General features: G+C 37.8%; 1 pseudogene; it reads right to left on the reverse strand.

Annotated features, from left to right (window-relative positions):
- LOC148013715 (uncharacterized) overlaps positions 1-26,639 on the reverse strand; it is a 78,313-nt pseudogene that overhangs the window by 40,439 nt on the left and 11,235 nt on the right.

Below are 26,639 nucleotides of genomic sequence, written 5' to 3' on the forward strand. Positions count from 1 at the left end.
TCGGCAAACGCACCACTGATGGGACAAAAAATGGGATGGCACTGGCTATGGCACTAGCTGTCGGACATCATGCACACAACAAACACCTCTATCACCACACGGCCTCATGGACCAGGAGCATCTATAATAACTAAATGCACACTAGATACATCTAATATTGTCTTTGTAGTAGCTGGATAAGAGTCCAACGGCACCTTTCCCAAAACCCCTCAAAGGGGTATCCCACACATATTGGCAATAAGTGCCACGTATCACAGACACAGAAGGGACCCCATCGGCTGATTGCCATGGCCCCATTGTAGCTCTCCTATATCTTGGGGATTGGCCCCTCGATGCGCTGCTTTTACATATAAACACATTCGCACAAGACTCCTCTCTTTTTCAACGAGATCTAGGAGATACCATGTTTTCTCACCAATAATTTTCCCCAAGAAAGGAACGGCTAACCTACGGCAAGGGGAATCTCACCCTCTCAAGCGTGGATAAACTATAATTCAAACAATTGCACAAACAATTATGTTTCAAAATCAGCCTATGTGCTAGTACGCAAACAATCTTTCCATGAATTCCAACTAATATGTATATGCTTTGTTGCAAGAATCTAGCACCAGGGTGAACGTTTCCTAAATGCTATGCATAGAAAAGCAATTAGAATTTGTATTATTTCAGCCCTCAAACTATTGCACAAAATCCTCCTCCCCCTCACCATTTAAGTTTTGCTTTGTTGCATAGGTGTATAGAGGTTGTTTTGTCATAGTTTAATGTATAAAAAGCAATAATCACATATTGTGACAAAAAGATAGGGCAAACAGAGGCCACACCTCATGCTTTGCCACTACTATACGTCCACAACAACTTATTATATTTTTTCGTATTTTTCTAAAGCATATTTTTATTTTTCTCTTATTTTTTCCAATTTTATCTAATTTTCTAATAAAAAAATTATATATTTTCAAAGCTGTGGCTCTTGATTCTAAGAACATCATAAGTATAGATTTTATTGGCATTTTATCCCATGTGTATTGGTTTATTCCACCCGAAAACACCAAAAATTCCATTTTTCTCATAAAAATCGTGTTTTACGAGTTTCAAAAAATTATTTCCAACATTTTGACTTTATTTTTTCTGATTTTTTCACTTTCCAAGCATAGAACAAACTGTAAAAAACATGTCTACCAATTTTCACTCCATAAGAATAACATTAGCTCAATCAAATATAAAAAACAAGCAATTTTCCTTTGTAAAATAGAATTACCGATTTTTTCATTCTTTGCGGGTTTTAAAATTTGATGCAGGACTTCAGATCAGCCCTCATTCAAGGCTGAGCCCATCTATGAAGAGCCAACTCTAGCCCTCCATCGATCCAGGAGTAATCCGGTACCATGCTGGACAAGCATCCTTCAACCGATTCTCTTCTTGATTCTTCCCACATGAATTGCCTCTTGGAAGAGAGAGAGGGAGGAGAGAGAAATATTAGTTTCTGTCCTCCATATCCAAGCAGCCATTCCATGCGTGGAGACTGGCAATAGGAAGCGTAGATAAGAGGGAGATGAGGTATGTAATCTGTTGGGGGGGATGCATTGAAGCTCTACAACCCCCTCCCACAAAATCGTCGCCATCCATCCATGGCATCTCCCTGTTGCACCCATATGAAAGAAACACCCCCCCCCCTCCCCCCATGAAAATAAAAAATTAGGGGCCCCCAAAGGGAGGTCCCAAAGGTCACAACCTTTGGGGTTTTCTAAGTCCATTTCCACTTGGCCATTTGGTCTTGGCCTTCCTTTTCGGCCCACGTCTAGCCTCAGATTTGACCACTGAAAAATTCCAGGCATTGGTCTTGAAGTCCCGCACTTCTGAGTATTTCCAGAAGTCCCATCTAACATGCCAAAAATTTATGAAAATTCCCCAACCGTTGCTCGATGGGTCTTTAAAGCACTTTTGGGGCATTGCCACTTAAAATCGTACTGATTGCATCTGCCTTCAACAAAATCTATTTTTCCCCTCAAATTCGGATTTTTTGGCTATTTTTAAGAACTTCTCGGTGTCAAAAGGCATCTATCATTACTCGTGAAATCATGCCTGATGATGTACGTATTTTGAGATTGGAGGCCCGCTGATGGTATTCAACAGCCACCACTAACGATCCGTCCAAACTCAATTCACACTTCTTTTATGCTCCCGCATCATTGCACGATCGAAATCTTTCATCAAGTCCACCCCCTTCTCTCATTCACTAATCCATGAGAATATACAGTAAGAGGAGAGAGGAGAGAGGAGAGAGGAGAGAGGAGAGAGAAAGTCTAAAATCAAATCTCTTCATAGAATGCGTCAATTTTTGATTTGTTTGTCGTGATAGAGGGTGGGGAAATCGAGGAACTCATAGCTTGGAGCATTCCCCTCATGATCAACAGTAGCAACAATCATTTTTGGGAACACAAAAAAAATTGTGCCCCCCCCTACCCCCCATGTTTCATGAAAAATGATGTCCTTTGGATTCTCCACTAAACTAAGTTCATTAAACTTTAACCACAAAAGAACTAGTTCATGTCTTTGTGTTCACACATTAATAAAGTGGGTTTTTGCATTTTGGTGGGGCAAAGGAGCTCAGATTCGAGATTCATTTGAGATTTGAGATTCATTTGGCTAGCTAGCTTTTTCATGTTGAAATCTATAAAGCTAGCCCTTGTCATGCACTTTTTGGCTCCCGAATCACATAGTTGCTTCATAACACGAAACCTTACAAGGATTCAATGGGGGGTCAAACAGACTCTGATTGACAAGCAGAGACTTGCTTTAGATTCCATGCATCGAACTCCATCTAGAAAAACTCTAGCACATCAATCTGCAACCATTTAATTTTGCATGAAAAATTGGTCTTTTACGGCCTCCCAAGCTCTTTTCTGCTTCAAAAACAAGCTCTAAAGATATGCTCTCACATTGGTGACACCACAGGATAGGGTGACCTAGCCCGTTGAATCCCACAGGATAGGGCGACTCAGCTTGTCAAATCCCATGAAGTGATTTTCATAAATAATAACTATAAAAAGCATCAAGTTGCCATAAATAATACTCAACAAAGCTCAAAAATAGTTCTCACCCTACCCGCTCTCAAAATCAAGGCATGAAGATCCTCAAGGGGTAGAGTGGAGAAGATTCCTACAGTAAGGAAAATTAAAAAAATTATGGGGAAGGAGCACCACAGAAAAAAAATGTGTTCCCCCCCATCTTGTGTGGTTTTTTTTGGCTTTTGACCTCTTAAGCATGATTTAAATTATAACCTCTAACTTATCTAGTTCCAATTTGGATGCTCACACTTGACTCAAAGTAGTCTCGACCTAGATGGAGGGGCAAATGGCATCAGAATTGGGATCTGACTAGACGATTGCCTTTCTGGCTTCCAAAACCAGTAGTAGCTGCTTCATAACATCAAACCTTGTGGCCATTAAATAGATCATCAAACCGACTCTGATTGATGAACGGACACTTGCATTGGATTCCTGTCAAAATGCATCTAGGAAAACTCTAACTCCTTGATCTGTGATTGTAATGTATCCCCCTGTCCACTTGTAGGACATGATTTAGCAGCCCATCAGGAAGAGAGTCTAGAAAGCGCCGCTCGGCACTCACAAGGAATGTCACGGGATTTGCGATCAAGGTCTTCCCAAGTCTGCCATGAAGTGGAAGCATCTGGCCGTTCCCACTTAGGACCGACCTGAATCAGGGTTTTCCTAATAGGCAAGTTTTTAGGAAGTAGCTAGCGTCGTCAAGCCCTAGACGAGCCACTTTGCGCAGAAACATCAGGGTCGAAGCAGATTTATATTGCACTTGGTTCAAGGAGAATGGAAAACGAGAGGGATGCGAAGCTCGACCTCTCTGCCCGTAAGGCATAGTCACGTTCTATTCCCTTAAAATAGCATAAATCGGGACTCTAACTCTATTGATTCTAGGTCATCACTACTTCGCTATCAATTCCTTCGAGAAAAGTTCCCAGCTAACCGGGACCACCCTTCCGTAGGATGGACCCAGAGTCACATCCACCGCACTTTCCTTAGGTTGCTTAGTTATCTAATTATCTACCACATTATGTTTGACATGCAAAAACAAATTCCTTAATTAGCAAATTAAACACTGGTTCCTTCACGTAACTTAGGCACTGACATAGAAAAACAATGTCAAGCAAGTTCCTTTTTCAACATTTGATCTTTATTTATCATAGTCTTTGGAATACATCAAATATCCTGCTCGAAGGCTATCCCAGCAATCCTCACGATTGCTACTCCAAGTTCTGCCAGTTGACTAGTTTGCGGGCCTCGAGATCCCATCTTGAGTCAGTCGGCCTCTTGTGCAGGATTTGGAGGCAAGGAATTTACGGCCAGAGCCTCCCCTGGTACCCAAGCGTCCTTCTGCTCCAAGGAGCACCCACGGAGAGACCTCTTGCGGTGGGTTCGGTCCACGTACTTGGCGCGGATAACAACCCCCTTGGATAGGTTCAGATAGACAGTCGGAGGTTACTGAAATTGCCTCTCCCTCCAAGCTTTTAACTGAAGCATTAGTTATTTTTCTTGAATTAGTTCCTTGAGCAAAGAAATACAAACAATGCACCTAAGTGTACAATCATGAGCATTCCAGTGGTTGTTCGTACGACCAACTGCTAAGGTGTGATTCCTTCTCCCCAAATACTCCCAGCATTCGATCTTGGATCATTCGTGACTTGGCAAGATCCCAAAGGTTTAGCAAGCTAGGTTGCTTGTTTATCCTTTTTCCTTGGGTTAGGGTTTATACCCTGTTGACCCCAAATTGTCACTACCTTGGGTTTCCTTATATTATAGTCAAATAGATCCTGGACAACCCCGTCGTCCCAACTTGGTTGGTCGATTTGCTTCTTTGCAATTCACCACTGCTCTAAGCTTGACAATTCAGCTCCCAAGAGGGAGTGTTGTAGTAGGGCAACTACTCAATTATTAGAGAAACTAATTTTTAATTAGAACTCGCCAACCTTGGTCTAAGGTGTAGTAGTACTAACTTGTGATTTAGACACAAGAGCATATGACCTTGCAAGCTTGTTGCATGAGATAGGTGTCAGTACCTAACTTGTGGGATTATATCTCTCATCATACGGTATTTCTTGATCAAGACTACCTTTGATCAAGATATAGGGTTTGGGAGTCCCATTGACCCAATCCAAAGCCATGAACCTACTAGGCTGATAAACGTTTTGGCCCTAGGGTCCCTAAATTCCTTGCGGAAGTCTAGCATTTGGTCATTTGATCCTTAGGGTGAGAACCCTAGATTATTCTTGCACGGGCGTTTAGATAACCCTAACATTTCGTGAATGTGGGTTGAACTTTTAAGATTTAAAATATTAAATCGGCATTCTAGGTGCGATACTAAGCAAAATTTTAACATAACTTAACCTAACCTAGCACATTGAGGTGATCGTCATACACTAACTATTCACGCCTTTATGAATCTCATGTGAGTTACTCAATTACATGCGATTTACTTAATTGATCTAACTATCTTACAAATAAAGACGATCCTTCCTTTAGAGATGCAAATACTTCCCTCTAAAATTTGCAAGAACTTTCCTTAAAAGATGAAAGTAACTGCAAGATGCATGAGATGTATCATTCCATGCGAACATGCAATTTCAAGACCATAGGCCTTTTGCCTTTATGCAACTATAGGATCTACAATGATCTTTCTTTTCCTTGCCCTATATGATATTGATTGACATTCAGAACTATTTCTTATAAACCCTACGTTTATGCATCGAGTTCAAATCTTTTGTATTTTTAATGAAGATGCATCCTTTCCCAATTGCAAATTTTTGATAAAAGAACTTTATGCATGGTGGCATCATTCTTTCATAACCAGATGCCAATGAATACATCATTGATTTAATCCTTCCTTTATCACTTAACTCAACCTAAAATGTAACTATCATTGCAGGCGAATTGCATACTTTATGTTATTTTTGTTGTCAAAGTTCATAATCCTTTTCCTTTCATTGCAACTATTTACTCATCATTAAATGACCTTCTACAATCATCCTGTATAAGGTATTTATTACATAAGTGCATCATGTGCTATATGCCCTATCCTTTGCGTGATGCAATAAGGATGCCTTTGCATAATTGTATCTTTTATCTTATGCATCATATGTTCAAAAATGCGACTACCCTTGACCATGGAAGTGCAAGCAATACAGGTACCTCGTCATGCAACTAAACTTTTTAAATCGAAACAAGTATATAAAATTTCCAATTCATTTAAGTTTCTCTATGTGAATTAAAACATGCTTTATGCATCCTTTCCATGCGAGGATATTTTTTGGAACCTGGGCATTTAATATCGGGGTGTTGTCCACTCTCGTACGTTGGGTGGAAGCTCCCGCATGTGCTCCTCTCGATTTTTACTTAGGAGCCATTGACGAAATTAATATCGACTCAGAAAACTCTCCCTTGGATCCCTTACGAGTTCCGAAGTTACTAGCAACCCGCAGTGCAGGAATTAAGCCTTGCAGGACACGATCTAAGAATCCCGAAAGCCGCGGGTGAACTTGGTCTAGAGGAGCTTCAATAGAAGCTTCTGAAGCTTTTGAATTATTAGAATGACATGATTGATGTTGATGACTAATAAGGTGATGATGGTGAAGATAATGATAACGAACATGTGAGGATGAAGAAGATGATGGCGACGACAGAGCAGCCTGGCGATGATGGCGGTAGTTTGGCAGCGTGGGCAACAACTGACGGCGTTGGCGGTAGCTCGACGGCATGGCGACGGGTCTAGATGATGCCCCCCTTCAAGTTTGGGAGGGGGGGTCATATAAGGTGGAGGTGGGGGGGGGGGGGGTGTGGGGGTGGCCACACATGTGGTAGTCGCATGCTCTCCTCCCCATGCCCCTCCATAAACTCCTACACACTCTCTCTTCCCGCCATGCAACGAGTGAAGGAGAGGGAGTTTATATAAATTTTTTTTGAAATGATTCATTATCCTTTTTCTTGGGGGGGGGGGGGGGGGAGTTCCTGCGGTGGTTTGTGGTTTTGTGAGCCACGGTCTCATATGCACAACGCGGGGGATGGTATTGTTAATACAAGAGGATGGAGCACTTAGGCCAGAGTTTCTTGTTGCGGGAGATTACTTCAAATTGCTTTTGCGTGGGATATAGGGTCTTATAATATTTTGTTGTACAAAATATTATAGTGATCATTTCATTTTCCACTAAAATTGCCTCTTCTACGAACTCTTGGGCCACTTTTGCTCTTGAATTTTGGCTTTAAAATCCGCTCTCATTTGTAACCACGGGATAGGATGACTCAGCTCATCGAACCCATAAACTGATCTCACAAACAGAAATCATAAAGAGCATCAAGCTGCTACAAATAAGAATACACAACAAAGCACAAACACAGATGTCACCCTACCCCCTAACTAAATCAAAGCATGAAGTCCATGAGGGATAGGACAAGCGTAGTTTGACATAATGCTAATAGAACATGGTCACTAGACTACTCTCACAAAAGTCTCTGAGAGTGCTCGCCGACAATGTCTTTAGAGGAGGTGGGCAATTGCTCAAACCTTCCCAGATACACTTAATCTAATCTTAGGACTTCATGCCTTGAATGCTAGTCTCCCTAACAAAAGAAAAATAACCCAGTCACACTAAACCCAATCCTGGGACTTCATGCCTTGAATGCTCATCCCCAATAAAAGAAAAATACTCCACATACATATAAGCATATAACATAAAAGAAAAGGACTCATAAAGGAAGGGCATCACCTAGACTTGGCCATAAGAAGCTTATGTGCAGTAAGAGGATCTCTCTAAGTGCTTCTTCAAATCTGTTTAGTACACTACTAAAATTAAAAACTATTAACCACACCCACACCAAGAAAATATATGGCCCTCTTAGCCTAACAAAATCAAACTATTTCACTACAAAAAAAATGGTTCTCTTGGCCTAATAAAAGTATATCTATAAAGCACACCATTCAGCACCCCACTACTAAAAACAAACCCCTGGTCCCCACATAAACCTTGCTGCAAATATCTTTTACTAATAACCAGCAAATATTACCATGTCTAGTTAGATTTAACCCTATCAACAAGGCCTTATATTCCACCATGTTATTCATAAAGGCAGTGCCTAAATACACTCCCATTTTTGGGGGTCTTTAGTGACAACCCCAACACTCGCATACTTAGTAGGTCCTTGAGAAGCTCCATCAAAATATATTATGTAAGCCAAGGATTCATTGATGTAACCTACCATGGTAATCAACCTACTCGTACTTATGATAGTCAAAATCTAATCAAGAGAGCGGGTGTAACACGTACAGTCTCTCCTTCCTCACTGTACTCAATAGGGACACTAGTAAGAACCCACTAATAGTGGTGGCAATAGACCTTAATATCTCACATAAATGATCCATCTTGCCACTCATTAATGTGATAACACTTGGTCTACCAGATCACTTTGCCCTAGTGGGGTAACTCTACTCTAAATATAGATTCTCAAGTTAAGGAACGAGTTTCCCCATCCAATAGTCTGTGTACCCTCTACAAGTTTAAGCTGGAACCTGAAGGACCTGCAAAGACACAAAGTTTGATGTCATTCCCCTTACATAATATGGCTTCAGTTTATTGAGTCTACTTTAGTTTTGAACTCTACCCCTTCCAAATCTGCTAAAAGGGCTATAGAGCCATTCTTTCGTATATGAATAGTCCTATAAGGACCATCCCATTTGGTTTTCAACTTGCCTGGGAATAGCTTACAAGACGGATATCATAATATAGAACCAATTGAATCTCACATAATTTATACTTCTTAGCCCAAAGGTCATGAAGCATTTTCATCTACTTCTTCCCCTTTTCCTGATGTAATAAAGCTTGTAACCTAATCTTGTCCAAATGTGCAAGGGAAATGAACCTTTCTTGCAATGCTTCCTCTTCATCCAAAGAATGGTTTAGATTGATCTTTATTGTAGGTAGCTCAATCTCGAGAGGTAGAACACACTTTTTTCCATATATTAATTTAAAAGGGGTGTGGCCTGTAATTCTTTTGAATGTCATATTATAAGCCCAAATAGCCACATACAACTTCTTATCCCAATCTCACTTACCTTCAGATATAGTCTTGGATAAAATCCCCACAAGCTACTTATTAGTACTCTCTACTTGCCCATGGGTTGTGAGCTGGCATGTCTTATTATGTTTAATCTTCAGAGCTTCTGTCAAAGTCTCAATTACTTTATTTAAAATTAAACACAAGCTCCTTAGATGGACCAAAATGGAAAACAATCTGTTCCAAAATAAAACTAGCCATTTTCTTGGTACTATCCTTCATCGTAGTGCAGGCTTCAAACCATTTCATGAAATAGTATGTTGCCACAATGATATAATTCTCCATGTAGTTGACAAAGGATGTATAGGTCCCAATGAAATCAAGGCCTCACTTGTCAAATGGTAGTATAACCATGATAGGAGTCAGTGGGCAGTTCTATTCTCCCTATTGTCATGTCTTTGACATGTATCATATATCTTGACATACGCAAATGTATCTTGGAAAATGGATGACCATCAATATCTGGATCTCAAAGATTTCTATGCAATTGACCATCCAACAAAGTGCTCTCCACAAATGGAGTCGTGACACTCTTTCAAGATAAATGGAACCTCATTAAGCATAACACATTGGCGATAAACATCATCAATCCCTTGTCAATATAGTGTTCTTGTAATCAAGGAAATTTCAAGGATTGCTACTTAATTTTCCTCTTTTCAACATTTGAGAAAGCGGCTTCAACCTCTCCTATCGATAGATAGTGCATTATGGCAGCATACCAGGATGGAATGGAGGCTATATCAATTTTAAATAGATCCTCGAGATCACTACCTTTAGCCAAGATTTCCTTCAACTCCCTGAAATCCACAAGACATGCAACAATGCCCTACAACTTTGGTGACTTACTCCTAATTTTATAGTCAAACTCTTGTAAAGTGATCGACCACTTCCCTATGTGGTTAGGTGGCTGTAACTTATTCAACAATAGCCTCAGTCCCTTTGTCTTTGTATAAAGACTACATTTTCATACACGATATAGTGCATGAATTTCTTCATTGCAAAGACCATCCCAAGACATAGTTTCTCCATGTAGGTATAATTAATCTCAGACACCCCCAATTTGCAATTAGTAAACACAATCAGATGCTACTACTCCTCCTAAATTGGGGCTAAGCAGCATCAATTGATACTATACATCGTAGCCATTGAAAATACATAAAATATATGTCAGGATCAAAACTGGCCCAATACTAGCTCTAAGGCTCTAGCTGAACCTCTATGCTAAACCAAAACACCCCAAGGCCTTGTGGCCAGGAGCGTCTGGAGGCTATACACACTACTAATCTAACTTAAACACAAGTTTATATAATTTATAGTCCAACGGATCCCTTCCTAACTCCACAGGGAGTACCCAAATATAATGGTGCCTAGCACCTCATAGCACATACACAGGGAGCACCCCTCGGGCTGACTGCTACGGCCTACTATGGATCCTCTCTTTATTAGTGCCCAAAGAAACAAATGTAAAAACCCTATAGCTTGGGACTTCTCACACTCTCAACGTCGGTCAACATTTAGGAAATGAAGTGCTATACAATCCAAGAGATATTACACGTTTGATACCATGTATATAGAATGCAATGCAAAGGTCAATGCTCACAAGTGCACAAACAATTTATTTAAAATAGATTAGCAACGTGGATGTACACAACTAGTTCTTTTCATGATTTTCATACTACTAGCGTACTGCGACGTTGAATAGGTACATCACCGAGTATACTCATGCTATTGAAACCTTTAACTTTTAAAATAAACATGTCCTATATGCAAAATGCAATGGATAAGTCTGATTTTAAACCATGATCAACACTCATAAATCCCCCTCTCTCCCTATCATTTAATGTTATGCTTGTGGTGGTAGGTATAGACAATGTTTTCATGTCATTTTCTTGTTAGAAAAGTAATAAATCACTCAATATAACATGAAATTAGAGCTAAGTTGAGGCTAAACCTCATGCCTTAGGTCACTATACATCCACAAACACATTTGTGATTTTTTGAAATTTTTTGGAGCATATTAAAACTATTTTTTATTTAAAATTCATTTTTCTTAATTTTTATCTATTTATTCATTAATAATTACTATTATTTTTAATTTTCTAATTCAATATAATTAGGATTATTGAGATTCACCATTATCTTTCATTTCATCCCACAAGAACATGATTTTTTCACCCGAAACAATAAAACCCCTTATTTTTCCACTTAAATACCACATTTTGGGCTTTAAATTATTAATAACAGCCACATTTAACTACGGGTTCTATGTATTATCACTCCAACCCTCAAAGACATGTGAAACAAGGTCGAAACAAATTTTCATACCATATGCATTTCATTTGGACCATAAACTATAAAAAACAAGCAAATTTTCTTCATAAAATAGACATATCGCTAAATTGCATGTTTCGAGTCACGAAAATTAAATGCATGGATAGCCATCAGACCTACCATCAATCTCTACATAGAACTTGACATCAATTCTTAGGATCCTCTCAATCTTACATCAATCCGGTGCATGCCGCCGCACAAGCATTATTCATCCCCTTCTCTCTTTCTTTTGCCCATATGAATGGCCTCTTGGAGGAGAGAGAGACGAGAGAGAAAGATTGAATTTGGAACTCCACAACTAGGTAGCCATTCTCTGCCCAAAGATCGGTGATGGAGAGTAAAAAATTATGGGAGTCGGCATGTATCTTTGGTTCTATAGGTTGTTCTTTAGCCCCAATCCCCCTCATGATCAAATTGTCATCATGGTCTTGTTTGCAAAACTGCTCATGCAAAAAATGGCACACCCATCCCCCGCCCCCAAAATAAATTTTTTTTGGGGCCAATGGACCCAATGGCCATGCCCTTTGAAATCTTGGCCATTGTTTGACCTCTCCAAAGTTCGGCCTCCAGTATATCACACATTTGGTGCTCAATTATTCCGCATCCAAAAAATTTTGTGTGATCTTGAAGTCTTGAATTACCGAGAACTTGTCCTACTTCAATCTGGCACCCAAAAAATTCATGAAAAATCTACAATCATGGCAAAGGTTGGTATTTTGAAGTAATTTGAATTCCTATCTTCCACAGCCACTTAAAATTGTCAAATCTGCATCTCTTGCTTCCATTGATATTTAAATTCCACTTTAAAATGACATATTTCAACACATCTCTAGCTTCTTTTCCAGCTTAAAATCTTGCTCTCAATATCTCATCTTTTAGGTGCTTGCAGGACTGGTGCTTTTGCCAATTCCTTCTTCACATCCTCGAAGAATACTTGTCTCACAGATCACTCCAAAAAAACAAACAATTAAAGGATAATAGATTTATCAATGGCAATGTCCTCTTAGCCAATGCATTAATGAATTGTTGATAATATTCGATTGATGACATAAATCTATTCACTTTTTCATGAGTGTGTGGCAGACTCAAAGGAGCGACGATAACCTTTATCTTTTTAGGACATGCAGTCGCAATATCAGCCAAGCTAACCACATGGCCCAACAACAATCCATAGGGCACTCCAAATATGCATTTCCTTGGATTGAGAGCAATGCAAAAGTACCTACACTACTCAAAACATTTTATTAGAATAATTAGTTGTCTTTTCCTTGTGGTGGTTGTCCTTAGGTCATCAATAAATACTTTCAACTCCTTTGGGAAAACATCATAAAAAGTTTTATTAGTTGTTTATTGCCAAGACCATGGTGCATTGTATAGGACAAAAGTGATAACATGATACAAAAAAAAACCAAATATAGTGATAAATGTCATTTTCAACTTATCTTCTTCTGCGATAGCCATTTGGTTATAACTAACAAAGCAATCCATAAACAAATAGATATAACTACCCACTAACTGATCTAAAATCTGATCAATAAGTGGTGAGTAATCTTTGACTATCTGTTTATTGAGCTCCCTAAAATCTACGCAAATTTGGATTTGAATATTTTCCTTTTTCCTGATAACTAATGGAAAATACCACTCCATGTGTTGTATAAGAAATATCAAGCCAGCCTTATATAAATTTTGTAGCTCCTCAAATTGTCTGTCCCTTAGCTCAAAAGGCATGTGCCTCACTTTTTGTGAAACACAGCGATTGTCCTCCTTTAGGGGAATAGTATGCACAGCCAGACTAGGAGGAATGCCCCTCACCTCATCATAGCTCCATGCAAAACTATTCTTCTAGATTAAGAATAGATCCTAAATTAATTAGCCGTGGATCATCCAACGTATGAGATCTAGCTCAATCACATCCATGTCTCTGATTCTATCTTTAGCTTCTATCAACTCATTCAGAGTCACATGGTAGACATCTTCTGTAGGGGATCCCTCCCTTGATTCATCACTTGACAAAGTCTCACTACCAGAAGGATCCTCTAATGTGTCCAATTATGTTGATAATAAAGGTACTCTCTCACTTTGAGGAGATTCAGGATATGCATCTACTATTATGCATCTCACACCGCTACAAAAAATTAGACGACCAATGGGTATATCAACTTGATAGTCGAATTGCAAGATCCGTGGCCTTCCAAATAATACTTGATAGCTTGGCCGCCTTGCGAACCTAATAACCCTAAAGTTAAAAATGCATTTCACATTAGTTATAGAAATGTGGACTTTGGTAAAGCAACCTTCTGATTGTCTCAAACTATTATCAGCCATCCAGAGAATTGTAGAGGTAAACTAGAATCATAACTGTGATCATTCACTTGTCATTCAGTTGGCCTAACCATCTGGTTAGGGATTAGCCCACTGATTAATTGGCATGACATTAGGGTTCACCATTTGGCTTCTATTATTTAGTGGACCCATTTGGCTAGCCATTGTCATAGCAACATTAGGAGGAGCTGACAACATGGGCACATTCTATATTATGCTTCTTGTTCCATTCAAATTGGTCATAGGTGTACTAGTCACACCTTGACTTTCACTAATCAATGCAAAACTATATCCAAGACCTAGACTTGAATTTAGGTTTGACCTAGATGCGTAGGCCACCTATAAGCATGACTCTATCTCCTCTACTCCCGTAATAGCAACATCTATATTAGCAAGAGCAACACTACTCAATTGCACTTGAATATTGAAATCTAATCCATGTAAAAAGTATTGAAATTGGACAGTAGGTGAAATAGGAATAGATGTTTACAATTTGCAAAACATATTTTTTAGTTTCTCATGGGGCTCTTGACGTGTCACATTCAAAACACACAACCAATACTGACCACCTCTCAAGGAAAACTCCCTTTCAAAGGTCATAAAATATAAGGCAATCGTGATTATGGTTCTCACTTCCAAGCCATGATACCACATTGCATCTCTATCTTTCAGAGTCATGTTGAAAAATATTATGAGATATCCTTCGTCTTGAATTCGACAATTGAACATTAATTTTTGGAACTCACTAATACGAAGCTCCGCATCTTCCTCTGCTAACCCATTAAAAATGGGTAGATGAAAACCTAGGGCTAGCAAATTTTACATTTCTGTAAGTATGGCAATGGGTTGTGCCATCATGATGATTAGGTTTTCTCGAGGGATTTGCATTGGTGGGGTTATACTCCCAGTCGAAATAGATTGACTTTTCGAGGAAACATGAATACTAGAGCTTCCTTCTCTCTCTAATAGATTGGGATATTAATTGAGTCAGCAAGACCTCTCTTTCTCAAGGATATCGGACTACTACACTTAGGAGAATATCTCCTAATGATTTCAGCTCGCCATCTGGCCCTTTTAGCTCTTTTTTGCTGTTGAATCTCAGCTTGATGGTGTCTATCACAGGAAATAACGAATCAATTTCAATGCTCTTTAGCATACACTAAATAACTAGTCCTCCCTCTTAACCAAGTTTCAAAAAAAGCCACTCATGAGCAGCTTCTGGCAAACATACCACCTAGAGCTTCCCCTAACAGAGTGTTGTAGCTCCTACAACTCTCCTACACCTCCTACACCTTAGGGATTGGCCCCATGATGCACCGTTTTACACATAGAACACAAATGTAACAAGGTCCTCTCATAATACAAACATTACAATCCAAGAGACTGTATATATTCCTCTCCTAATCCATTTCCAAGATATTGCACTATCCTACAGCAAAGGGGATCTTACACTCTCAACGTTGATCATCACCTAGATATACAATTGCAATGCATCCAAGAATTTATCTTCTAATACCATATTCAGATTGCATATACAAAGTGTATGGCTTTCTACGCTCAAAGATATTAACTAAAAACCATCCATCGTGAAGTGTACAAAGAATCTCTTCATGATTTCTTTCTACTAGCATCGTGTTGTGTTGCTAGGAAATAGCATTGGGCCAACCTGTGCTACTGAACCCCTTAAACCTTATATAAAGTATGACCTATGTACTAAGATATGGAAAGAAATCAACAACTTAATCAAACATCTTTCCATTTTAGTTCAATACTCCCTATCATTTATATTTTTCTTACTTGCACAAATGTAGGGAGATTTAATGATAAATTTTCATAGAAACAAGTCCTAAACAGACATTTTAACATATAAATAAAGGAAAATTGAGGCAAACCCTCATGCTTTAACGTCATTACACAATCATAAACATTCTCTTAATTTTTGGTACTTTCTAACATGTAAAAACTATTTTTTTTAAAAATTCTCTTTATTTGAATATTTTTCATGAATTGTTCTATTTATTTCAATATAAATTATTGATATTTTTGAGTTTCTTAATTTGCATGACTTATGTGAAGTGTGATCCATCAACATACTCATTTTTATACCGTATGAACATCATTTGTTTTCCAAAACCCAAAAACAATACTATTTTTCATTAAATCATGTGTTCTACGTTGTGTTTTCAATATGTGTAAAGAAAAATAAATGAATTTTTGAAATGGGTAGATGAAAACCTAGGGCTAGCAAATTTGACATTTCTGTAAGTATGGCAATGGGTTGCGCCATCATGATGATCGAGTTTTCTCAAGGGGTTTGCATTGGTGGAGTTATACTCCCAATCAAAGTAGATTGACTTTTCGAGGAAACAAGAATACTAGAGCTTTCTTCTCTCTCTAATAGATTGGGATATTAATTGAGTCAACAAGACCTCTCTTTCTTAAGGATATAAGACTACTACAGTTAAGAGAATATCTCCTAATGATTTCAGCTCGCCATCTAGCCCTTTTAGCTCTTTCTTGCTATTGAATCTTGGCTTGATGGTGTCTATCACAGGAAATAACGAATCTATTTCAATGCTCTTTAGCATACACTAAATAACTAGTCCTCCTTGTTAACCAAGATTCAAAAACAGCCACTCATTAGTTGCTTCTGGCAAACATACCACCTAGAGCTTCCCCTAGTAGAGTGTTGTAGCTCCTACGACTCTCCTACACCTCCTACACATTAGGGATTGGCCCCATGAGGCACCGCTTACACATAGAACACAAACATAACAAGGTCCTCTCATAATACAAACATAACAATCCAAGAGACTGTATATATTCCTCCCCTAATCCATTTCCAAGATATTGCACTATCCTACAGCAAAGGGGATCTTACACTCTCAACATTGATCATCACCTAAATATACGATTGCAATGCATCCAAGAATTTATCTTATGGTACCATATTCAAATTGCATATACAAAGTGTATGGCTTTCTATGCTCAAAGATATTAACTAAAAACCATCCATCGTGAAGTGTACAAACAATCTTTTCATGATTTCTTTCTATTAGCATCGTGTTGTGTTGCTAGGTAACAGCATTGGGCTAACTTGTGCTATTGAACCCCTTAAACCTTATATTAACTACGACCTATATACTAAGATATGCAAAGAAATCAACAACTTAATCAAACATCTTTCCATTTTAGTTCAATACTCTCTATCATTTATATTTTTCTTACTTGCACAAATGTAGGGAGATTTAATGATAATTTTTCATAGAAACAAGTCCTTAACACACATTTTAACATATAAATAAAGGAAAATTGAGGCAAACCCTCATGCTTTACCTTCATTACACAATCACAAACATTCTCTTAAGTTTCAATACTTTCTAACATGTAAAAACTATTTTTTTAAAATATCTATTTATTTGACTATTTTTCATGAATTTTAAATATCTCTTTATTTGACTATTTTTTTAAATATCTCTTTATTTGACTATTTTTCATGAAATTTTCTATTTATTTCAATATAAATTATTGATATTTTTGAGTTTCTTAATTTGCATGACTTATGTGAAGTGTGATCCATCAGCATACTCATTTTTATACCATATGAACATCGTTTGTTTTCCAAAACCCAAAAACAATACTATTTTTCATTAAATCATGCGTTCTACGTTTTGTGTTTTCCGCATGTGTAAAGAAAAATGAATGAATTGTTGAAATTGGTAGATGAAAACCTAGGGTTAGCAAATTTGACATTTATGTAAGTATGGCAATGGGTTGTGCCATCATGATGATCGAGTTTTCTCGAGGGGTTTGCATTGGTGGGGTTATACTCCCAGTCGAAGTAGATTGACTTTTCGAGGAAATAGGAGTACTAGAGCTTCCTTCTCTCTCTAATAGATTGGGATATTAATTGAGTCAACAAGACCTCTCTTTCTCAAAGATATCGGACTACTACGCTTAGGAGAATGTCTCCCAATGATTTCAGCTCGCCATCTAGCCCTTTTAGCTCTTTCTTCTGTTGAATCTCGGCTTGATGGTGTCTATCACAGGAAATAACGAATCTATTTCAATGCTCTTTAGCATACACTAAATAACTAGTCCTCCTTGCTAACCAAGATTCAAAAAGAGCCACTCATTAGCAGCTTCTAGCAAACATACCACCAAGAGCTTTCCTTAGCAAAGTGTTGTAGCTCCTACAACTCTCCTACACCTTAGGGATTGGCCCCATGATGCACCGTTTTACACATAGAACACAAATGTAACAAGGTCCTCTCATAATACAAACATTACAATCCAAGAGACTGTATATATTCCTCTCCTAATCCATTTCCAAGATATTGCACTATCCTACAGCAAAGGGGATCTTACACTCTCAACATTGATCATCACCTAGATATACAATTGCAATGCATTCAAGAATTTATCTTCTGATACCATATTCAGATTGCATATACAAAGTGTATGGCTTTCTACGCTCAAAGACATTAACTAAAAACCATCCATCATGAAGTGTACAAAGAATCTCTTCATGATTTCTTTCTACTAGCATCGTGTTGTGTTGCTAGGAAATAGCATTGGGCCAACCTGTGCTACTGAACCCCTTAAACCTTATATAAACTACGACCTATGTACTAAGATATGCAAAGAAATCAACAACTTAATCAAACATCTTTCCATTTTAGTTCAATACTCTCTATCATTTATATTTTTCTTACTTGCACAAATGTAGGGAGATTTAATGATAATTCTTCATAGAACCAAGTCCTAAACACACATTTTAACATATAAATAAAGGCAAATTGAGGCAAACCCTCATGCTTTACCTTCATTACACAATCACAAACATTCTCCTAATTTTTGGTACTTTCTAACATGTAAAAACTATTTTTTTTAAAAAAATCTCTTTATTTGACTATTTTTAATGAAATTTTCTATTTATTTCAATATAATTATTGATATTTTTTAGTTTCTTAATTTGCATGACTTATGTGAAGTGTGATCCATCAGCATACTCATTTTTATACCATATGAACATCGTTTGTTTTCCAAAACCCAAAAACAATAATATTTTTCATTAAATCATGTGTTCTACGTATTGTGTTTTCAATATGTGTAAAGAAAAGTGAATGAATTTTTGAAATTGTAGACATAAGCAAATATATTTTAACCATTTTTAATAAATTTTCTAGCGTATGCATTAATGATTCATCAACATAAAAAGCCCTCCCTCTCTCTCTCATACGCAACCATATGAACAAGGAACAAAGAGGAGAGAGAAATACTGAAAATAGATCTCTTCATTGAGTGCATCATTTTGCATGAGATTGAGGCGACTCAAGCCCTAGAGGAATTGATGGAACTTAGGCCCTAGAGAGTGAAGAAGATTGCTATAGTTAGAAAAAATCAAAATTTTATGGAGAAAAAGGGCACCGAAAAAAAAGGTGCCCCCTCCATCTTGTGTGGTATTTTTTGGCTTTTGTCCTATTAAGTATGATTTAAATTATAACCGCTAACTTATCTAGTTCCAATTTAGATGTTCACACTTGACCCGAAGAGGTTTTGATATGGATTGAGGGGCAAACGGCTTTGGAATCACAATCCGACTAGATGGGTGGATTTCTCGCATCGAAATCTATCACCTAGTCTCCTTCACATGTTTTTTGGCTTCGGGATCTAGTAGCTACTTCATAATGCCAAATCTTGCAATAAATGGGGGGTTAAATGGACTTTGATTGACGAATGGACACTTGTGTTGGATTCCTAGTGTCGAAATGCATGTAGGAGAACTCTAGCCCATTGATATGTGATCGTTCCATTTTTCACTAAAACTGCCTCTTTTACGGGATCTTGGGCCACTTTTGCCCTTGAATTCTGGATTTAAAATTTGCTTTCACCAAACATTTTACTACTAAATGTACCCAAAATTATCGGTAGAGCATTCTATTCTTACTACCTAAGAAAGAACCATATAGAAGTTATCTCTCTCTAAAGGAGATACATGGCACAAGGAAGAAAGATAAGGAAGAAAGGTTCAACCTATTGGAATTGGAAATAACAATCCAGGATCAAATCCTAGAGTATTTTTCCCTAATTTTAGTCCAAGGAGGTTCCTTGCCCAAAGTTGTTGAAATGTAGAGAGAGATGATATGTTGAGACATGATAGAGAGAGAAGATATGTAGAGACACGAGAGAGAGTCAAGAGATACACTATATACACTCCCAAAGCCTATATCATATTGATCACTATATGTGTGTGTGTGTGCGTGTGTGTGTGTGTGTGTGTGTGACCTATTGTAGATAGGGTGAGCTATACATAGCTCTAACACCCCACTCAAACAAAGGTCTCTAGTTGCAAATGAAAAAACCCTTGGGGAGCACAAGGGAAAAACCCGAGCTTCTATATACAAATGTACAAACATGATCAAGAAGGATTATTGTGTGGATGTAAAGTGAATCCATGCATGTGAAGTGAGACTGAATATGTATGTACAAAGATGACCAAGATGTATGAGGTGTATGTGCATATGTGTAGTGTATGGTTTCTACAAGGAGTACATACAATGGCACTACAATGTCATAGTAGATTAATTCCCAAAGATTGAAGTTGAGACAACTCCAAGTTCTGAGCATAGTAGAGTGAAGCATGCATGCTTCATTGAGTCCTTTGGTGAATACATTTTCAACCATTTGATCACTTGGACAATGTTCAATCATGATCATGCCTTTCTTTACTTCATATCGAACATAATGATAATGCACTGCAATATGTTTAGACTTGTTATTTTAAACATAGTCTTTAGCAAGACTAATAGCACTTTGGTTGTCACATCAAAGTGGTGTGCTGGAGAGAGGAGAATGGCCAATATCTGATAGAACTTGTCAAAGCCATACTAACTCTTGAGCCACTAAAGATGCAGCTATATATTTAGCCTCTGTAGTGGAAACAATAACACAACATTGTTTATTGATAGTCCAAGAAACAAGACAAGCATTGATAAAGAAACAATTTTCACTTGTAGAACACATAGATAAGTGAGAGCTTACCCAATCTGCATCTGTATAACCCAAAAGTTAAAGTGAATGTAGAGAATTAGAGTTTTGCTGGCATCGATAAACCAACCCAAAATCTTTAATGCCTTTCAAATACTTCAAAACTCATTTAGTTGTAGTCCAATGTTTAAGGCATGGAGAACTAGGATGTTGTCCGAGAACACTTTCAACAAAAAGAATGTCAAGGTGAGAATTTAAGCCAACAAATTGAAGACATCCAACAGGATTAGCACAACGTTGATTTTTAATGCTAATTGTCCATCATTCTATAGAAAGTGAAAGTTTTTGGTGGAGCTCATACGACAAGGAGTACTAATAGGATGTGCAGAACCCATAACAAACTTCTAAATAATATATTCAATGAACTTTCTTTGACATAGTAATAAAACGCCATTTTCTCGATAGCGTTGAATATGAATACCAAGACATGAGTGTATATCTCCAAGATCGACCATGTCAAACGCAAAAGATACAACCGTATTTACTTGTTGGAGCCCCAAGAGAGACACTAAGGAAAAGGGGTTTCTACTGTAAGAAAATCTATCTTGTAACATCAACAAGCTTTTGTTTCGTTCTTTAGAGAACCACAAGAAAGAAAAGAACACCACTAGCAAGAAATCTTCACGCAACATCATAGAAAAAATTCTCCCACTGTTTTATCTTCAACAAAATTGATATTGCTCTTCATATTCTTCATATTTTTCATTGATAGACAAAGAGAACATAAGAGAAACACCACTTTGAATGGAAATAATTACATAGTATTCATCCTCATTGTCTTCATAGTTTTCTCTCTCAATCTCTCATAGAAGGATACATTTTTTTCATAGGATTGGCTATCTCTGTCTCTGTCTCTGTCTCTCTCAATTAATCAATCAATCAATCGATCAATCAATAGTACATCATCTCCTCACTACAATGCTCAATAATCCCTCATAATAATCCTTCTTAGGTCATTGATACACCTCCCAAAATATGTGTGCGATATGAAAGGTCACCAGAGACATCATAGTGTCTTGTGAGATTTGGCTTGTGTCATTGTTCTTATGTAACCTTCTATAAATCTTTATCGAATACTTCTTCACTTCAATTAGCTTGAATGGAGCTTCCATTCATCCTTTTCTAAGATAAGAACACTTCCCAAAACATCCATACATCCAATATAGCACTCAACAAAAACAAACATCATAGACCATAGAACAATAGGACAAGATAATAGAACTACAAAAGGTACAGAACCTTACAAAAGATCAACAAAGACCGTAAAAACCAAAAAAACCAAACCAAAACCAACTCAATCTTTCGTAAACCTTTTAACAAAACCTCAACTATCTCTCAAAACATCCATTCAACCATCTCAACTACCAAAATAGAAACAAAACAGAACAAAATCAGACCTCACAAAACCAAACATAGAGAATCACATAACCCTTTAAAACAACATACCCTCATGAAAAACCAACATAAACCTTTCAAACATACTCAAAACATTCTTAACACTTTAAAATATATTCAAATTCAAACAATCAATCACCAAAAACAACCATTCAGCAACAAAAACAACAAAAAATCAGTGCAAAAAAAAAATCATTTCCACACTCAACATATCCCCATACTTAAAAAGGAAGCATCCTCGCGACCTTAGAAAGAAAATGAGAATAAAAACTCTAATATTTTCTAAAGATAATCTTCAATCCATCACGAGTCACCAACTACTATTACTTCCCCAACATATTAGCCTCATAGAACTTGTATCTAAAACACATATGAAAGGAAAACCAATAACACCAAGAACCATTCCAACATCATAAAACCAAAATAACTCAAACTATTAAAGGATATAAAATTTCGACATCCAAGTCTTCAACTGCAACCATGTTATAACTAACATCATCAATCTTCATAGCTTCATCTTCATTAGCTCCACACGATCAAAAATAAAAAAAACACATCACCTAACACAAAAAATACCCATATACAAATATAGTCTGAATGGCATGGATCCCCAAAAATTGGAGAGAAAAAATAAGTTTCCATTAATAAAAATATGATACAATCATGAAAAGATCCACTACTAAGTAGGATGAAGGTATCTCTTCTTCAACTACATAATAAGCTTGAGGCGCTCGAGAGCTTTACTCTCATCAACAAAATGTTGACGCACATTCTAAACAACACATCCTTTCTAGTAAGATAATGAACCTGGTAGGGAAGGCCTGTGCAAAGTAGTACAGAACATCCATTTGAGCAGCAGCTACATCCACATTTGGATAGATGGTCAATGGGGGGATACTCTTTCGAGTATTCAGGTAGGGAAGGCCTGTGCAAAGTAGTACAAAACATCCATTTGAGCAGCACATTTGGATAGATGGTCAATGGGAGGATACTCTTCCAAGTATTCAGGTTTGACTGCTGATGCATGAAAGAAAGATACCAACAAAAATGAGCTGCAAGACGGACAATGGTATCCTCAAAAGTAACATACACTTTGGCAAAATGAAGATAAGAATTCAAACATGCTATAGACGTATCCCAAGACCATGGAATAAGAGGCCAACTAAATGCCAGTCCTGTCATAGAATCATGCAGTGTCCATTGTCGTCGACGAAGAATGTCATGATCATAGCTAGGTGTATCCAACATTGACTAGGGAGGAAGGTTAATATAACTAAGGGAGAAGGCAATGAAATAAGAGGAGAAGATTGTAAAGGAGGATAACACAAATCATAAAATGAGGGTAAATGAAGAGATCAGGAAGATGGAAAAGATGGAGAATGCATAAAAAAGGTTTGAAGGGAATCCATTAAGAAAACAGAAGGAATAGGAGGAGCAGTATGTGGAGGTTTAGAAGGGGTAGGAGATAATGTAGGATCAACAATAAAAGGACAAATGGTAAACACAAGAATATGAGGAGATCTAGAAGGGGTAAAAGATAAAAGTAGAATGGTATCAGGACTGGAGGAAAGAAGGGAAACATAAAAAGGGAAACGATACGCCATAAGAGAATAAGAAAGGAGATTAGCAAGATCCAATGGATAAATAGAACAATGAAAATTAAGATCTTGGAAAAAGGACTTAGTAAATAATGGATGATCAGCAATAAAGCTCAACAACTGAGTATGTAAGGGCTAGATATTGGATTGATGAAATATACTCCTAAGATGACAAGGTTTAAAAGCATCAACTTCCAAAGGTGGATGCCAGGCATGTCCTCTACACCAAAATGTCTGCGTATGATAAGTCTTCAAACTTTCTGCTAGCAGAAGCTCAATTGAATGCACATACATGACAACTTGCAAGATCACATCCCCTACATAAAAATTTAGATATTCCTCATCAGGGATCTATAAATGGCTGGTAAGATACATAAAAGATAATAATTGAACTTCATGGGAAACTAGCTCATCCACGAATCTATCAAATACTATTCTCAGTAAGTCTACAAACCATAGATTTGACCACCCATCCTTTGGAGGTTCCAAATCTACATTGCTCAAAGAAATATCCAAAAGGATGGAGGAGGAGGCACCAATTCAATATAATGGACAAAATATTGTTGCATGCAATCCATATGCTGTTGAAGGCGATCCACTTTAGCAGAAAACCCATCACATAGTTTAGCTTTATGTTGCAAGTGATCAAGCTCCTCTTTGAAAGACAAAACAGAAGATATAGGAGCTGGAGGAGGAATAGAAAAAATAGCCACCTTTTGGTGAAGTTCTTCAATAAGTTTCTTTTGGAACTCTACAATTTTCTGAGAGTGCTGCAACTGACCCTCATTAGTACCAAGTTTACTAGCCAAAGTGACCATTTCCTCGAGGGCAGATTTTTTCTCAATCTTCAGAGATGCATTCTCCTCCCCCAATTTAATGACCTTAGATTCTAGCTCTTGAATGGTTTCCTTTTGTGAATCCATTAAGGTTGTGGCAACATTCATTTGTTTATGGATATCACTGAGTGTAGCCCTTTCTGAAGACAGATCCTCCAGTTCCTTACTCAACGGACTAGTTAGGGAATCCACCTTGTCTTGCATGGAAGTGTAAACACTTGTGTACAGTGTCTGAAGACAAGAAGTGAGGGAGGTTTCTAGAGTAGACAGGACACTTGAAACCATCTGGGGAAGCATGGGTCTAGATAATATGGTTTGTAAAGATGAAGGGAGTTGCAAATCTAGCTGTCCTTCCCTTGGTGCTGTAAATAAATTGGTACAAGAGAGGAATGAAGGAAGGGCACTACCAGAACCAGCAGGAGCAAATGCTTGTACAGGGGAATCTAGTACAAGAGGACTAGAATGACCCTTTGTACGAAGGCGTTTTTGTCAGGAAAAACAACAAGGGACTCTGCATCTTTTGAATTACGTTGCATGGATGGAGGAGAAGGGATTGAAGATGGAGGCTGCATCAGCAAAGAAGTAGGATCAAGCACTAGTACACCACTAGGAGGAGGTGCAAAAGTGATAATGTGCTGTAAGAAGGTACCATAGGAGACATTACTGAGTTGACCCTTCCATACTCACTGAAAATGTTGATCCATTTTGGATAGGAGAAAACCTGCCCAATCAAACTTAGCACCCTCTAGAATCTTCATAGAAGCTATGAACAATTCCTTGGATAGATACTTAGATGTAGATTTGCCCGTCGACATAAACCGGTCCTGGAGGAACTGACATAACTGCTTCCATATGGGAGAAGAGATATGGGCAATAGATACCCTTGAATTGTTAATAAGTTGGTTGAGAAGCAAGGGGGTAGAAGTTTCCTTCCTCACGAGCGTGACAATCTCTTCAGCAGTAAGTAACTGGTTACCGTTGGGCACAAATGAAGTAGAAATGGGCAAGCATAGTGCTTCATTGATATTAGATGTAGATAAAGAGAAGGTGCGGGGCTAGACTGGTTTTTATAAGAAGCCAAGAAGGAGTAACAAAGGTTCTCATCCACAAGCGGCAATGTGAGGGAAACAAATGATTGGAGGCCACATCGGATGCAATCTGCCTCTAAAAGGAGGGAATAATCACGGACTGCGAGGGGAACATGCTGTACCAGAATTGGAGGGGTAGAAGAAGGTGCCATTTAGACTATATCAAAAACCCACACACACACGAAACCAATGAAAAATAGGAAAATTTTCTGCAAAACCCCAAACAAAACCATAGCTAAGAAGGATATCATGGAAAAGTCGCAACAAAAAACAAGACTGGACCAGACTTCCCCAAACAAACCACAGCCTAGGGAAAAAATTTGACATGACCTACACACACATATGCGATCGAAAGCTTCATGATATGCATAACAATCAAGCACCATGATCCCTGTAGACAAGCACACAACAGAAAACAAAAGTACCACTCATACCAAAACCTAGACATAGACTCAAAAAGTCATGACTGAACCAAAAACTCTGACCGAAAATAAAAAGAGCACCGATCAGACTGATAATCCCAAATCCCATGTAACGTTCAACGTCCTACATTGCGGTGAAGTGGGTGGGTGAAACTAACGACTCATTTGTTTTGTTTTTAAAAAAAAAGATGATCAATTAACCACATTTCATTGTTAATTTAATATGTTAATGCATGGTGAGTCAGAAATGTAGCCCAGTCCCTCTCAAACTGGACACTACTTAACTTGACTGGGTCTCTACTGATGCAATTTATTTTTACAATTATATGATGTGTGGCACTTGAGTGCATGTAGGCGTGACTTTAGGGGGTTCATTTTTAATTACAATTTAAATGTGTCTATAACCGTATGTGTGTGCACTTGTAAATGTTTTTTAATTTACAAAATTTAAGTGGGTTAGAGTGCA

Source organism: Lygodium microphyllum, chromosome 26 (assembly GCF_053477565.2).
Source record: "Lygodium microphyllum isolate KBCC chromosome 26, Lygodium_microphyllum_v1.1.10, whole genome shotgun sequence".
NCBI lineage: Eukaryota > Viridiplantae > Streptophyta > Polypodiopsida > Schizaeales > Lygodiaceae > Lygodium > Lygodium microphyllum.